A 16,559-nucleotide genomic window follows, 5' to 3' on the forward strand; every position below is an offset into this window, starting at 1 on the left:
CCTGTATGTCTGGCCAAATGTACAACTAAACTACTGAAATACAGATAGACTTAGAACACTGGAAAACAAATTAAAATGAAACAAAATCCTTTAAAAAGCAGAAAACACTTGAAATCCAGCATTGGAGACATCACAATGAACTTAGATCCTCTGGCTGTTGAGAAATGAATTCTGTTGTTATGCCATCAAGAATAAAATAGGTCATATTTTAATGCTATTAATTTATATCAAATTTTTCATTTTCTTAAGAGTCCCAACTTTAATCGTACTGTTTTTTTTAAGGTGCTATGAAAGAGCAAAGCTGCAAGAAAATATTTACACTTTGATGTAACAGCAAAATGCTAAAAAGGAGAAAAGGATTGAGGCAGAGAGAGCAAAATAAAGCCTATGTAAGCTGTGGTTAAACAGACGACAATATTATACTATGGGTAACTTGCTGCTGTGGCAAGATGAATATTGTTCAATCATGAACTGACCAATGAAAAATGCCAATGTTTAAAACTTTTGTAGTATCTGGCTATGTATGATGGCTAGCCCTTTTAAAAGCCATAACACACACCCACACACATGCATGCACACACATTTGTTCTCTCTTATTACTTAGAATTGCTTAATGAATTTATTTTCTGGAACATTTATTTATCCTTATCACAAAGCACAGACTCAATTTATTAATGCACCCTACATTTATTGAATGCCTGTTATAGGAAAACACATTAACTATAAAGAAATATAGTTACATATTTTTCTAAGCATCACATATCATCTTCAGCATAATTTGTTTGATAATAACACTTTCATATTGCGATTTCACTTTTTTCCTCTATTTCTAGAACAAGGGCAGGGTCTACACCTGATAATAGTACCTTCAGTTCACCGCACATACGCAACAACAGACACACAGAACTCGGAGTTCTTTTAATCACTAGAATTATTTTATTCATTTAAAACGCACACACACACACGTGCACACACACACGTGCACACATACACACAGAGTAACTGCCAGTGGTGTACACTAACAGAATACCAGAGGTGCCTCACACGTTTATTTTCTTATAACCACAGATGCAACTGAGACATGAATTGTGTAGTTTTTTTAAAACACAGTTTCCATTTGTGCAGAAATGGCACAAAATAACAATTTTAAAAGTTATAAAACTAGTGACATTGTTTCCAGTCTTCCATTTGTAATTTTTATTTCCTTTTTAAAATTTTTGTCTAAGTTTTCCCTTGATGCTTCCCTTAAACCTGAAGACCTCATAGGAATCTGTGGTTACCCTGCAGGAAGTTTCTAGAACCAGCCATCATAAGGCCCATAAACCACCAGTACACCCATTAGAAGACGGTGACAGTCAGTGGGTCACTGAAGAGGCTGATGGAGGGAAATGCGGACGGATGGCAAACAGGAAGGAGGCAAGGGAACTTGAATCAAATGGCAACCAATGCTAATGAAAAACGACTGGCCAGAGAGAGGAGTTTTTAGGATTAGAAATTAAAGCAGAAGCCAGAGTCAAAACATGTTTATTAGGGAGAATAACATTTACTTACTGGAATTATTACAAAACTGGAGAGTTTTAAAGAAGTTTCAAACACCCCTGAGGGATAACTGATGACTATTACTGCTGTCTGTCAGGAAACACATACAACTGCTTTCTTGGGCTTTGGTCACTCCTAGGCTGGTCAACTGGTGTAGTTAAGACAATTTCATTCCTCACACTTAAAAAAGAAAATCATGAATGAAGAAATAGCCACTGCCGGTTGTTGGCTCTGAATAGTGAAGAAGAAAGGTCATATTTAAAAAATACTTTAATTAATAGCTCAATTACAAGCAAATTCCTATGGGAGAACATATTATATGCACTTTAAACCAAATGAATTTATGATGATTTATGCCATTACAATGAGTGCAAAATGAATTAATAATGATTGGCCACTTATTTCAAACTGTAACCAAGTGAATGAAAGCGTTTTCCCACTTGCTAATGTCCATCAAAGAACAAGGATGGCAGAGTGCCATCTAGAATTCTATTCCTTTGCTTTATATACATCCTTGAATTAAAAATAATTCCAAGGTATCCATTATTTAAATATGGAATAACTAAGAAACACTTCTATAACTAGATGCTTAGTGTTAATGTAATTATTAAAAATTGCTTTCAAATTTTTTATGTCCTGTACTGCATACAAATGCCATGTCTTTTAATAGAAAGCATACAATAACTGTTAAATTAATAAATTAATTTATAAGGGTATTTTAAAATTCATTAATATCAGTTAATCAAAACAGTCTTCCAAGTAGTTAGCAATTTCCTGTCCTATAAAACCTGAATTCTCTTTGATTTAAAGTACATTTTTTCTGTTCTACTGAATTTCAAATTAACTACATTGTGTCATGTAGGGAAATTCAATCTCATTTTGCTTTCAGTATAATGTATTTTGGATGGCAGACCAAAATAGGAGATCGTCTTCACTTCCTACAAATAAACAAAAGGAGGATGTTACTTAATGCAAGCAGCCTTCTGCCTAAGGAGGTAAAAAGTGCTGAATATTTGATGGTCAGGGGATCAGCAATAAACAAGTAAATAACAGAAAGAGATGTTTATGAGGTCAAAGAGGTGTTTAAAAAATCTATTGATCTACCGAATCTTTAATTGACTAGTCCAAACATTTCTATATCCCCTTCCCAAAAGTGGGAGGTCTGTTGAATGGCATAAGTGAAAGAGATGGAAGAGGAAGGAAGGAGACAGACAAGAGAACAGCCGGGTTTCAGTTCTAGCTCGGGCACCTATTAGCTGAATGATCCTATTATTCATTTCGTATTTACTGAGCGCCTGCTGGCCCTATTTTAAGTGCAGATTTACAAAAGTCTATGCTCTTCTGAACCTTACCTTCTAGTCAGGACATAAAAACCAAATAAACAAATAGATAAATCAAGTGGCACTAAGTGCTTTGAAGAAAAATAAAGCAGAGTAAGATCCTAGAAAGTGACAGACAGGGAAGGACTCTCCAGAAGGTGACATTTGAACAAAGACTTGAGTGAGATGAAAAAGGAGCATGTGAGTATCTATGGGAGAAGCACAAAGGGCTCTGAGGCAAGAGCCTGCCTGGGATATCTGAGGGACAGCAAAACGTCCAGTGTGACCGGGTGGTGCTGAACAAGGCAGAGAGTGGTAGGACATGAAGTCACAGAGGTAGCTGTGGGATGATCGTGCTGCTGGGCCTTTTAAATGTGGGGTTTTATTCTATGTGTCATGAGAAACTTGTCAAAGGTTATGTGGAGGACAGTGATGTGGACTGCTTTCAACTTGAAAGCAGCTGGGTCCTATGTATGGTACAGACTGTAGTGGGGCAAGAGTGAAATTTGGAAGGCCTCTTGGGAGGCTGCCAAAGGCTCAGGCAAGAGAGAGTGCTGGGTTGGACTGTAACAGTAGTTATGGAGTAGTGAGAACTGTCTGCATTCTGGATTATTTTATTTTTTGAGACAGGGTCTCACTCTATCACCCAGTGGTGCAATCACAGCTCACTGCAGCCTCTACCTTCTCGGCTCACTCACGTGAGGCTCACTCACCTTAGGCTTTTGAGTAGCTGGGACAAGTGCACGCCATCACACCCAGCTAATGTTTATTTTTTTGTAGAGTGGGGGTCTCACTCTGTTGCCCAGGCTGGTCTCAAACTCCTGGGCTTGAGTGATCCTCCGACCAAAGCCTCAAAAAGTGCTGGGATTACAGGCATGAGCCACTGTTCCTGCTCTGAATTCTGGATTCAAAATATTTTCTTTAAAGATAGAGTAGACAGGATTCGTTTAGGGATTGGATGTAGTCATGACATAAAGAGAGTATAATTCTAAAAGATTGGGCATAAACAACTAGATAAATGGTGGTGACATTTAGTAAAACAAGTAATAATGATAAGAAGGGTTTCTTGCTGTTGTTGTTTTGAAGCAAGGGGCAGTATCTCATGTTTAGTTTTGGGACATTTCAAACTTGAGTTACACATCAAACATTTAAGGGGAGGTATCAGCTAAGTCACTGGATACACAAATCTGGAGATTGGTATAGAAACCAACACTAGAATTAAAATTAGGCTGGGAACAGTGGCTCATGTTTGTAATCCCAGCACTTCGAGAGCCTGAGGTGAGAGGATCACTTGAGCTCAGGCAATTAAGTCTAGCCTGGGCAACAAAGTGAGACCCTGTCTCTATAAAAATTCTTTAAAAAATTAGTCAGGCATGATATGTGTACCTACAGTCCCAGCCACCTGGGAGGCTGAGGCAAGAGGATCCCTTGAGCCCAGGAGTTTGAGGCTACAGTGAGCTATGATCACACCACTGCACTCCAGCCTGGGTGACACAGTGAGATCTTGTCTCAAAAAACAAAATTAAAATTAGTATTAAAAATTCACATACAGATGGCACAGAGGCCATGGAACTGGATGTGATTCCTAGAGAATTAATGTAGGTACTAAAGAACTTTTATAGGTTGAAAAGAAATATCAAGACTGAATACAAATGGCCAATGAGGTGGGTGAAAAGCAGGAGAGGATGATGTCACTGAAACGAAGTGAAGTAAGTGTCAAGTTTTAACACAGTTGGAATTATCATATGCTACCAAGAGACTGAGACAACGGCTGAGAATTACTTATTAGATTTGGCAATTTATCAGCCACTGGTAACCTCATGAAAAGAATTTAGTAGAGTGAAAGGCAGAAAAGCCTGGTTGAAGCAAATTCAGGAAAGAATGGTAGCTGAGAAAGCAGAGAAGGTAAATATAGTCAGAATATTTAAGTACAGAATGTACATAATTATATAGATTTCCTGTAACAATTTTTCTTTTTTTTTGAGATGGAGTCTCTCTGTCACCCCGGCTGGAGTGCAATGGCAGGATCTCAGCTCACTGCAACTTCCACCTCCTGGGTTCAAGCGATTCTCCTGCCTCTGCGTCCCGAGTAGCTAAGATTACAGGTGTGTGCCACCAAACCCAGCTAATTTTTGTATTTTTAGTCGAGACGGGGTTTCACCATGTTGGCCAGGATGGTCTTGATCTCTAGACCTCATGATCCATCCTCCTTGGCCTCCCAAAATGCTGGGATTACAGGCTAGAGCCATTGTGCCTGGCCAACAATTGCTTATGGCTACTGATAATTTGGTGCACATGTAACCTTCCAAAGGAAGAGCACGGTGGATGAAATGGATATGAGTGTCTCTGGTTTATGTGACACATATGTCTCACTAAAAATAAAGTAGCAGTTTATGTTCTATACATTGCCTCTCTCAGCCTACTCTGGGCCTGACTGCCTTCAGGAATCAACCAATCAGAGTGAGCCTCTGGCCTTCCCAGGGATAAAACTCACCTAACACTCCAGCTTCGCTCACTTTGGATTTCTACACGAACATATCTTCACCCTTTCTGGTCATCCATACACCGTTAAACGTCCTGTGAAGTGGGACTTGCCAAATAGATTCCAGGGTTCTGATGGTGCCGATGAACCTCCCCCAAAGCAATTAACTTACCACTCAGTCAAAGGTTCATGCTCAGTTTTTTATCCATTTGCACTAATGTAGAACGTTAAGAATTAAATTATCATTAAAAGGTACCTAAAACCCAAACAATGACATTCTCCAAAGAAATACCATTAATGTCAACCAAAAATATGGCAAGAAACTGAAAAGAAGTATTTTATTATAACTTCATAATTGCCTCTTCTTTTAAATAATTCACATAAGCTAATTAAGTAAGTAAGCTATCATTACAAGATAAATCTCAAAGTAATTTTATAGGTAGTCCAGTGGAGATTAAAATCATATGAAAAATTACTTGGTCTCTTTTCTAATAATCACAGTAAAGGATTGAACTGGAACAAGGAATTGCTGAATGTTAACCCTCTACAAATACATAGTCAAAGACCCCAAATAAGTATGCATTTGGTGGAAACTAAATATTCAGTACATTGTGATATGGATGCTAGAGTAAGTGTAGGAGAAATAAATTCAGAATGGTTTTACATGTTGGTAAATGGACAAATACTGACATTCTCAATACAGGCACTTTAAATGTTTCCTTTCTACACATTTATTTTATTGAAATTGAGTAAGGGGAAAAAAAGATGAGCAAACAAAAGTCACTCTGCTGCCCCTTTCTCAGTCTGGACATCTTTGTTTAAGCTTTGACTTGGCTTAAATGAACGAATTAATATTGACAAAAACATCAACTAAGCTAATGAGTTGTTAGTTAAGGCAATAAACATGTCACATTAGAGTCAGCGCAGTAAAGAGGTAATTAGCCCTGGAAAAGCCCGGCTGATTGGAGCTGTTGAGATCCTCTGCTCTTAACCTTTGAGTCCATTATCTAACCCAGGAGTGGTGGCTATGTTAATGGGAACTCGCCAGTAAACAGCAGCCTGACTAAGCAGCAAGCCCACAATCAGACTTCTGGGATGAAAGGGGTGCTGGTGTGCTTACGAGAGCCATCAACAAAGCTCCATGAAAATCTGCGACACGGCTCCTTCTGGAAGAGATGCCAATGTCAAACAAAGAGAGAAGGCAAATATATTTCCAAAGAAGTAGTTGGGGGTGTATGTATTTTTTAACAAAAGGACACATAGTAATTTTTACAACAGAATATGACAAAGGAAAAGTCACATCAATCACAAAATATTCTCCCTTCTACAAATAAGTATGCGCTGATCTTTTCAGGATAAAGCACAAGATATTATGATTTCCTAACTATCTCAGCTATAGAAGAGAAACTGAAATCACAGACAATTAAAAATCTTAATTTACATTCATTTAAGACAAAAAAGTATAACATGCTACTGTACTTCTGAAATCTCTCTGTTTACATGAGATTAGCCTTTAGAGCAGCTTGTTCTGTAAAATCTGGGTGTTTCTGGAACTTCTCAGTAATTTTACTGATTTGGCTTTAGGATAATTAAAACTAGTATTTCAAAGTCTATGTTGAAAAACAATGCTTGAAGAAAAATCACAAATAGTAGTACAAAAATCTATATAGGAGTTAAAACATACCATATTATATGACTAAACCTTCCATTCTAGATTACTGGGCCATTTCTGAAATACAGTGAAAGACCACATTGAGTTTGCATAATCTTCATATCAACTTCCAAAACAATTACCAAATACAAGCTAAGTTTTTACATTGCTTCTAATATCATACATGCATATCTATAGAAGATACTAACATATACAATAAACTGAGACTAAATTATCAGGAAATACCTATTCTTCCTTTGGAACTTTTCTTTTGGGCTTAAACAAGCATGTCATCAATTTGTAACACTACACTCCTGTTCAATTTTGAGCATTTTAATAATTCTATGCAATGTTCTTTTACAAAGGAAGGAAATATTCCATCCTAATGTTGTTACTATATAAGTTTGAAGAAAGAAATTGTCAGATATGCAGCTCTTGCCACTACTGCCGTACATACGTATGGTAGGGTGTGTGCGCATCTGGATGTTAAAGGGGGAGAAACAATGGGACATTTACTACACAGTAAATCAATATGCGCTATCTTTTTTCAGGCTGAGTAATTTCAAAAGGGACAGGAAGCAATTAGTTGCCTCATACCTTATTGGCTAGTGTATGGTTTTAATATTTTCTAAATTTTGTCTAAAATATAGCTTCTTTCTTACTAAATTTGCAAAATAGCAGCATATAGCTTTTCATTAGCTAATTATTTTATATAATCAAATTTAGAGTGAAAAGCACTATAACACCATCTTCATTTTTAACAAAAGGTAAAGGAATACCATAAGCCAAAATAAGAAATAAATATATTTTTCTGTTATTCTATTGTCATTGACAGCTAAGCATAACCTAAAATAACATAATACAGTATTCACTTATGTTATATATAAAACATACAACATTGTCCAAATGCTTCAAAATTGTCTAGAAGCAATAAAGAAAAATAAATGACTGTCAAAATATTTTTCAGACTTTACAACCATGTATTAGTTTAGCTTGCTATAATTATTTCTATAATAATTTTATGTCTAGGCAGCATATCATAGAAAAATAGTGCTCAATCTTTTCTTCTACCCCAACATACCTGAAGAATATGACATTGCCAAACCATGTTTTAAAATGGCAAACTGTTCCAAAATTGGACAGAGTATAGTTTTTAAAAGTCCTCCAGACGATCCAGATATATTCCCTCACTCCACATCTTGCCCCTGCCCCTTTCCACATAGGAGCCAAATGCTATCCTTCTCTCTCCAGTGACTAAAAAATCTATGGAGGGTAGAAGAGCTATTAAATAAGATCTGGATTCTAATCCCAAGCTTAAAATTTGGTAACTGTTTGATCTTGGGTAACAAACTGGGTATAAGGTTTCTCATTCAATGAGATAAAATGAGACAGAGGTAAAATCTACGCTTGAGCTGACAGGAGTAAAAATAACACAGTGTAGCCTCTTGACATATCATATTCCCTCCCCTCCATATTCGTGTATATATTTACAGAAAAACTGTTCCTTACTTTCTTCAACCACAGCTATTTATCCGGAAATTAGACTTGAAAATGGACGATTTTTAAAGAAGGAAAACTAACTGGACTCCAATCCCTTAAAAATACTATAAAGCATGTTATCAAACTAAGAAAAAATAGTGTAATGATTGAATGATGGGAGGGAAAGAGGAAAGAAAGGAAATTTTATTTGCTGACTGGCTGGTAGGTAGCAGCTCACCTGGCAGGTCCTGTGCTGGGTGTTTACATGTAGTATTTCATTCATTTCTGGAAACACCCTTGTGAGGGAGATGATACTAGTCTCAATTTTCAATATAAGAAAAACTGCTTCTCCAAAACCTTAAATAACTTATTCTAGATTATACTGTTCAAATTGCCAAAATAAGGTTGACCTTACTTGACAGCCTCTCTCTGACCATTATATTATATACAATACTTACTAAAAAGTAATAGTCTATGTCATATTCTACACTTAGGATGCTATCTGCAAAGAAATTTTATGTTTAATGAAAATAAAATACATCACATTGTTTTCTCCTGATGATCCCAGCAACTATACACTGGGTTTGCAATCATAGAACTGTTGAATCATTTTAACATATATGGAAAGTGAAAAGCCTAACTGGCAGAATTTCTCAAGGATGGCAGAAATTATTAATTTGAATGATCAACATATATCAGTACATAAAAATAAGTCAGAGAAAGGCAAACAAATATTCCAAAAACTGGTTTCCCAGTCTTTGCTCTGTTAACTCTGGCCTAGCTAAACTGAGCTAGCAACGCTATTTTTCTTCCTCTTAAAGTCTGTGGAGGGTGAATCAAATGTGAAAGCAAGATCAATTCTGTTCTAAGACAGTAAATGAGCTTAAGATCAGACCTGTTTCAGTTTATGGAGAGAATCTAACTATATGAGCTTAAATCCATGTTTATAGAACTATATTACAGAGGCAGAAGAAAAGAGAATACACTCCCCACTTGCAATGACAAACACATTTTATATGGCTATTGATAGTGCCAAAAAACCATTAAGTCCCACGTACCACATCCACATATAGAGCAGCTATGTTCTGCACGTTTGTAGCCCCACAAAATCATATGTTGAAACGTAACCCCTAAGGTGATGGTATTAAGAGGAGGGGGTCCTGGGCACCAATGAGATTAACGCCTTTATAAAAGAGGCCTGAGGGAGCCTGTTCACCCTTTCCGCCACGAGAGGACTCTCAGCAAGAAGGTACCATCGATGAGAAACGGGACCTCACCAGATACTGAATCCACTAAAGCTTGGATCTTGGACTTCCTAGCCTTTAGAACTGCTGAGCAATACATTTCTGTTTTCTAATAAATTACCTAGCCTAAGGTATTTTGTTATAGCAGCCCAAGTAGACTAAGATAACAGCTAAAGATTATAACAAAATATCTTCATGCCTGTTTTATAAAAGTCAAGAGCTAGAAGTATACAACCTTATTAGGGAGATCAGAAAACCAAAGCTCAGAGAGGTTGTTATGGTTTACTCCACACTAAAGAGCACGTCCGGCATGAGCATCATGGCACGTCCGGAAGTCAAACCTCCTATCTCAAAACCAGCATTTCCTCCAGGGTAATAGCAGGCTTTTACAAGAAGTGACGTTCAAAGTTACTATCATTACAACTATTATCATTTGAACTCTTTGATCACAACCATACCCCAATGCTTACCATATTCTCTGACACTGAGGAAGCGCTAAAAAATATTTGTGGAATGAAAGAATTTGATTCACACTTCACTGTCCATATTTTAAGCACTTTTCAAGGTCTCAGTTAAGTTTTACTTTATTTACCAAAATAAAGGAAACAGATGGTCACTCTGGATTTCAAGATTTTGTTCTTGAATCTCTGCAGCACATCATTATATCATTAAAAAATATCCACACTTGGAAAGCTGTGTGAAAAAGAATCTTGCAGATAATCTGGCCCAGAAGGTTCTAACAACCCTGGTTGGTATTTAGAATCACCTGATTAGCTTAATGAAAACACAAATTCTTGGCTCCACTGCAGACCTAGAGATGCAGAACACAGTCCAGTGGCATGAAGTTCACTATTCTGTGGGACAGCCAGTGCCAATCTTAGACTGTTTTCATTACATAAAATGCAAAGATAAGTAAAATAGAAGGAAGTGTAGACTGGACACAGTGGCTCATGCCTGTAATCCCAGCACTTTGAGAGGCCAAGGTTGGCAGATCACCTGAGGTCAGGAGTTCAAGACCAGCCTGGCCAACATGGTGAAACCCCATCTCTACTAAAAATACAAAATTAGCTAGGCGTGGTGGACTCTGCCTGTAATCCCTGCTACTTGGGAGGCTGAGGCAGGAGAATCACTTGAACCCGGGAGATGGAGGTTGCAGTGAGCCAAGACTGTGCCATTGCATTCCAGCCTGGGCAAAAAGAATGAAATTCTATCTCAAAAAAAGAAAAAGAAAAAAGAAGTGTTTAAGCCTTGCTGTACCCATCATCCAGCTCCAACAACTTTGAACCCGTGTCTAATCTTGTTTCATCCACACACCCCCATTCGCTTGCTCTTCTTTAACTCCCTCTCGTCTCCTTCATGCCTTCTTTCTTTCTTTCTCTTATTTACATCTGTCTCTTCCAATCATAATTCAAACATATTTCCTAAATCACTTAATCTACAGTTTGCCCTTATCCCCTTTCTTGAAGAAATCAGTTCTTGTATCCCATAGTCTCCTCAAATCTGGATCCTGCTGATTACATTCCTATGACAATATCTAAAGTGGTTTTCTAACCTCTGTAGTTCCTATAAACTGGTTGAACAGATTCTGTTTGAATTTCTGATGATTTCTCATACACTGCTATGTACTTCCATCAAAAGTGTACAATGCCTGTCTCTCTCTTACGGCGAGAATGGGAGCTACTGCCCAGGTCTATTAATACATTAGGGGTGGCAAAGATTATATTCCATCATTCCTTCTTCATTTATTGGCTACAATATTGCTATAAAGAAGAATTTCCTTTCATCAACCATTTGATTATGCTGAGGTACATTTGTATAAAATGTACTAATTTTCAAAATAAGTTATTTCCCTAGCATCATCCAAAAATGACACTGAGGTTTACGTGATTTTTGCCCCCAGTACTACTTTGAACTCTTAAATGAATCCAAGTAAATGTGATAGGTTCCTATTTCAACCCACTACAGTTAGCATTGTCTTTTTACTTTGCTTATAATATTTGATAGAAATATAAATAGATAAATTGCTCCTGGATTCTCAGTCACTGTATGTGGAGGTGTTTCGACATTAAATTACATTTATTTCCACACTTGTGTAATTTCATGTGTGTGTGTGTGTGTGTGTGTGTGTAGTTTCATAATAAATGTAAATACAATTTCATGTAGTTTTTACTACTAAATATAAAAGATTTTTCTTGAATTTAAGTTCTCAGGGTACATTTGTAACTCAAAATCCACTAGAATAAAAGTAGTCAGAAGCTAAAAAGAAATCCTTATCAATAACTTCTAAAAATTGTCTATAATCAGGCCGGGCACAGTGGCTCACGCCTGTAATCCCAGCACTTTGGGAGGCTGAAGTAGGACGATCACTTGAGGCCAGGAGCTTGAGACCAGCCTGGCCAACATGGAGAAACCCTGTCCCTACTGAAAATACAAAAACTAGCCAGGCATGGTAGTGCTCACCTATAGTCCCAGCTACTCGGGAGGCTAAGGCACAAGAATCTGTTGAACCCAGGAGGTGAAGATTAGGATGAGCCAAGATCGTGCCACTGCACTCTAACCTCGACAACAGAGCAACAGAGCAAGACAGTCTCAAAACAGAACAGAATACACAGAAATTGTCTATAATCGTAAAGGGAAATAATACAATCTAGAAGTTCCTTATTGTTTCAGGTAAGATACTCCGTAGATTTTAGGTTTAATTTTAGCTTTCAGTCTTTTCTTCACCAAAGTCCTGCCTTTTTCGTAGTCTTTAAGCCATACTTACCTTTCAATCTGTAAGACTATCTACCTACTTTCTTATGCTTATAATGGCTTCGGGTCAATTTTTTGCCTTGAGAATCTTTGCCCTAATAAATACTTTAACCTGCGTCAGTCCTTCTACCGATCTCTCATTGTTTTATAAAACAATTAAAAATTTTAATGTTCTCTGGTTCATCTGGAGATGATCACACCACAAAGATTCTGGCATTTTGAGGGTAGAAGCTGAAAAAAAGGTTAATTGAAGGTGAGTTTGCTTAGCAAGATAACGTATTCAAACATGAACTTACACATAGTCAGTTAATCATTCTAAATCAGAGCAAAAGACTCTGTGAACAGATTCTGTCAGGAAGAAAGTGCATTACTTATCTTGGTTTCCACATGTGGAAAGCAGGAATGGCTGCCACTCTCTACTCTGCACATGGGCAATAACTGTAAAAACCTAATAATGTCACATAAAAAATCATGAGTATCTTGAAAACAAAAGGTTACAAAAAAACATACTGTTGTCCAAAAAGGCTATTGTTGTTACCAAGTTTAGAGGTAATTAAGTCTAAATGCAAAACACTTCTAATTAAAAACTATATTAGATGAAGTTTTGAAAAATACACTGCATTAAAAATTATTTTAATGCCAGGCGCTGTAGCTCACCCCTGAAATCCCAGCACTCTGGGAGGCCGAGATGGGCGGATCACCTGAGGTCAGGAGTTAGAGACCAGCCTGGCCAACATGGTGAAACCTAGTCTATACTAAAAGTACAAAAATTAGCCGGGCATGGTGGCAGGCACCTTTAATCCCAGCTACTCAGGAGGCTGAGGCAGGAGAATGACTTACAGCCAGGAGGTGGAGGTTGCAGTGAGCTGAGATTGTGCCACTGCACTCCAGCCTAGGCAACAGAGCGAGACTTCCCTTCAACAAAACAAAACAAAACAAAAATTATTTTGAGCATTCTCATATTTAAGAATTCTGCAAATTTATCAATCCATCAATTTACATTTAGAGTAAACAATGCATTAACTAAACACTGTATTTACTGCACTTTAAAGGTTAAGCTGTGAGTCAGTAAATTAAAAATTCTCTGAATAGCACATTATAATTTAGCTACATTTTGAACCACAGTTAGATGGAATCAAACAAGGTCATAATCAAATTTTTAAAATAACTTTATTTCTGGATAATAGAAAAAAATGATTTGCTTATCACTAGTGAGATGGCAAGGAATCTACTTGTGGTCCATAGTACTTTTCTTGAATCTGACAGAACACCAAATCCAACTTCCATTGAAAATGGAAAAATGGCTTGGTGTGGTGGCTCACGCGTGTAATCCCAGCACTTTGGGAGGCCAAAGAGGGAGGATCACTTGAGGTCAGGAGTTCAACAGCATGGCCAATATGGTGAAATCCCGTCTCTACTAATAATACAAAAATTAGCCAGGCATTGTGGCACATGCCTGTAGTCCCAGCTACTTGGGAGGCTGAGGTAGGAGAATTGCTTGAAGCTGGGAGGTGAAGGAGGCTGCAGTGAGCTAAGGTTGCACCACTACACTCCAGGCTGGGTGACAGAGCAAGACTCCTTCTCTAAATAAATAAATAAAATAAAAATAAAATGAAAAACAAATATATCAATTGGCCACTGTTTTATTAATGAATACTAACTACCCACACTTTAACTCTCAAAAGAATAAGTAAATCTTACCACCAGAATGAAGATTATTAAAAATAATACTGAACTAATTACAACTTCATTCATGGAATTAAAAGACCTCAGTGAAACACCATCTGCAGAAAATATCAGAAAATAAAGGCGGGCCAATAAAAGATGCAAAACCTCAACGGTTGATGAGGTACTCTCTAGCATGTTTTTAGGCAAGGTTGTTATTAAGTATAAAACAAAAGCAAGTTACTACCACCTACTGCATTAATACACAATGCTGCCAAGGGGCAATCACCTTGATACTTAAGTCAGAAAGGCTGATACTTATTCCAGAAAGTTCCTGAAAGAAGAAACTACTAGGTGGTGTGTCAGGAGGGCAACCGCGTAAGCAAATTTGAAAGAATCTGCAAGGATTTATCCATTCCTAGGCATAAAATGCACTGTTCAGAGAGTGAGACATCTGTTGACCAAAATATTCTGTCGATACAGTGACGAGAATCACACCTTATGCTGTTGCAGTAAAAGACTGAGTCATAAATCACTCATTACATTTTACTTCCCTTAACATCATATTTGTCTGTCTTTTGTCTAGTTGTTAATTTGAGCTCTGGCTTATATAATCTGCTTTCATAAGCTGGTGTACTTCCAAATTCTAGCACAGTTGATAATTTACTATTAGGATGAGCCACGTGAAATACCAATATTTGACCATCTTTGACCATCAAAAATGGCAATTTCATACGGCACAAGCTAATATTTGATATTTGATGGTCCTTAATATCACTAAACCTGCAGCATCAGCATTCAAAGAGAATAATCACTTGGGGTTTTCATCTGTGTTTACCTGTATGGCTGTATATACATGATTTAAGGGAGGTACAAAATAAGAAAGAAACATTTCAATCTTTGTCTAGCATTTAAAAAAATCATAGCTTTTAAGTAAGCATGTTATATAATTATATATACATGTCCCTATATAAATGTCCACAAAGGCAAACTCTACTTTGTAGTTACCAAAATTAACTTGATTGGCAACTGGTAGGTTCAGCACTATGATTTCTGGGCAAAACAGCTTGAATGACATACTGCATATAACTATGTAATGCTGCTATACTTTAAAAGTAGCCACATCAATATTTTAGGACTTGTGTTACTGCCCAGAACTCTTCTCTTCCCAGAAGTGGAGTGGCCTGTTCCACTCAAGCCAACAGCTGTATGCAGTTCAGGAGGTCACAGAACTGACACTGGCGACATTCTGAGCAGACTGCTTTGTGATATGATGATCAGTCAGTCAAAGTAGAATTTTAAATGAGCTTGACCTTAACGATCCTGAAACTCTTCTCTAGCGCTTAAAAGTCCGAAAAATTCTCCACTTGCCAAAAGTAGTATTCCCCCTTTAAACCATCAACTCAAACATACTAGTAAATCCTCTGCTTGCCATTTTTATTCTTTCTTTACTCCTAGATTGCTGTCCCAGTGAACTGACAAGCACAGCTAAAATGGATGGCACTGCAACATTTTACAACATATAATGCAACTGGGCTGCCTTTTCTATTTTGGAGAAAATACATTGTAATGACCACTGGCACTGAGGATAAGAGATTATAGAAACCATTTCTTCAGTCTGATAAAGCACCTAGTAGCAGGCTCAGAAATCCATAGCAATTAAAAGGCAAATAAAAGTTAAATATAGAATTTGTACATCTATTGTACATTATAATCAAAGATGTGATCTTGTTAACAGATCATTAATTATTCCTTATCACTAACATCCCTGTGAAGTACTATGTAAGTGATGGGACATTACTAGGCCATTGAAATGCAAATTTGGGGGCAACAGTTGCCAACCATCATTTATTTATCTGTAAATGCAAAATGGAGTTGTGCTTATGCCACAAACGTAGAATTCATTTTTTTGAGGCATGGCCTGGTTTTCTGTTTCAAACCTACCCCATGACTAAACTGCCTCGAGATCTACCCAGCTATGATAAGAGTACTTCTCAGAAAGCAACAAAATAGAGAATAATTTCTTGGTTGTCCTTTCAAAACTTAAGACAATGACATTATAGTAACTTGATTAAAAAAAATTTTATAAAGAACATAATTAGCATTATTATTTTAAAACATTTTCATAGACACGGTCTTGCTATGCTGTGCACACTGGTGTCAAACTCCTGGCCTCAAGCAATCCTTCTGCCTCAGCCTCCCAAAGTGCTGGCATTACTAGCATAAGCCATCATGCCTAGCCCATGATTAGCATTATAAAGAACCAAGCAGAGAATAAAATTTTAGTGATCTGAAAATTTGGATTCATGAGACTGTATTTAGAATTCTAACAGTAAGTTATTCCTTCTAGAACAGTTAGCAATTTATAGTATCTCAGCTCCAAATCCATTGCTTCCCCCCTGCTTTGTAATACTGGAGCTGGACTCTGG

At 37.2% G+C, this 16,559-nt stretch overlaps 1 protein-coding gene across 4 annotated transcripts in view; it reads right to left on the minus strand.

The window, feature by feature from the left end:
- WDR7 (WD repeat domain 7) overlaps positions 1–16,559 on the minus strand; it is a 390,653-nt gene that overhangs the window by 110,283 nt on the left and 263,811 nt on the right. The gene's annotated exons all lie outside the window — the stretch shown is intronic.

The sequence above is a fragment of the Aotus nancymaae genome, unplaced genomic scaffold (assembly GCF_030222135.1).
Source record: "Aotus nancymaae isolate 86718 unplaced genomic scaffold, 86718_ANA_hifiasm-v0.15.2.pri h1tg000020l, whole genome shotgun sequence".
NCBI classification, from domain to species: domain Eukaryota; kingdom Metazoa; phylum Chordata; class Mammalia; order Primates; family Aotidae; genus Aotus; species Aotus nancymaae.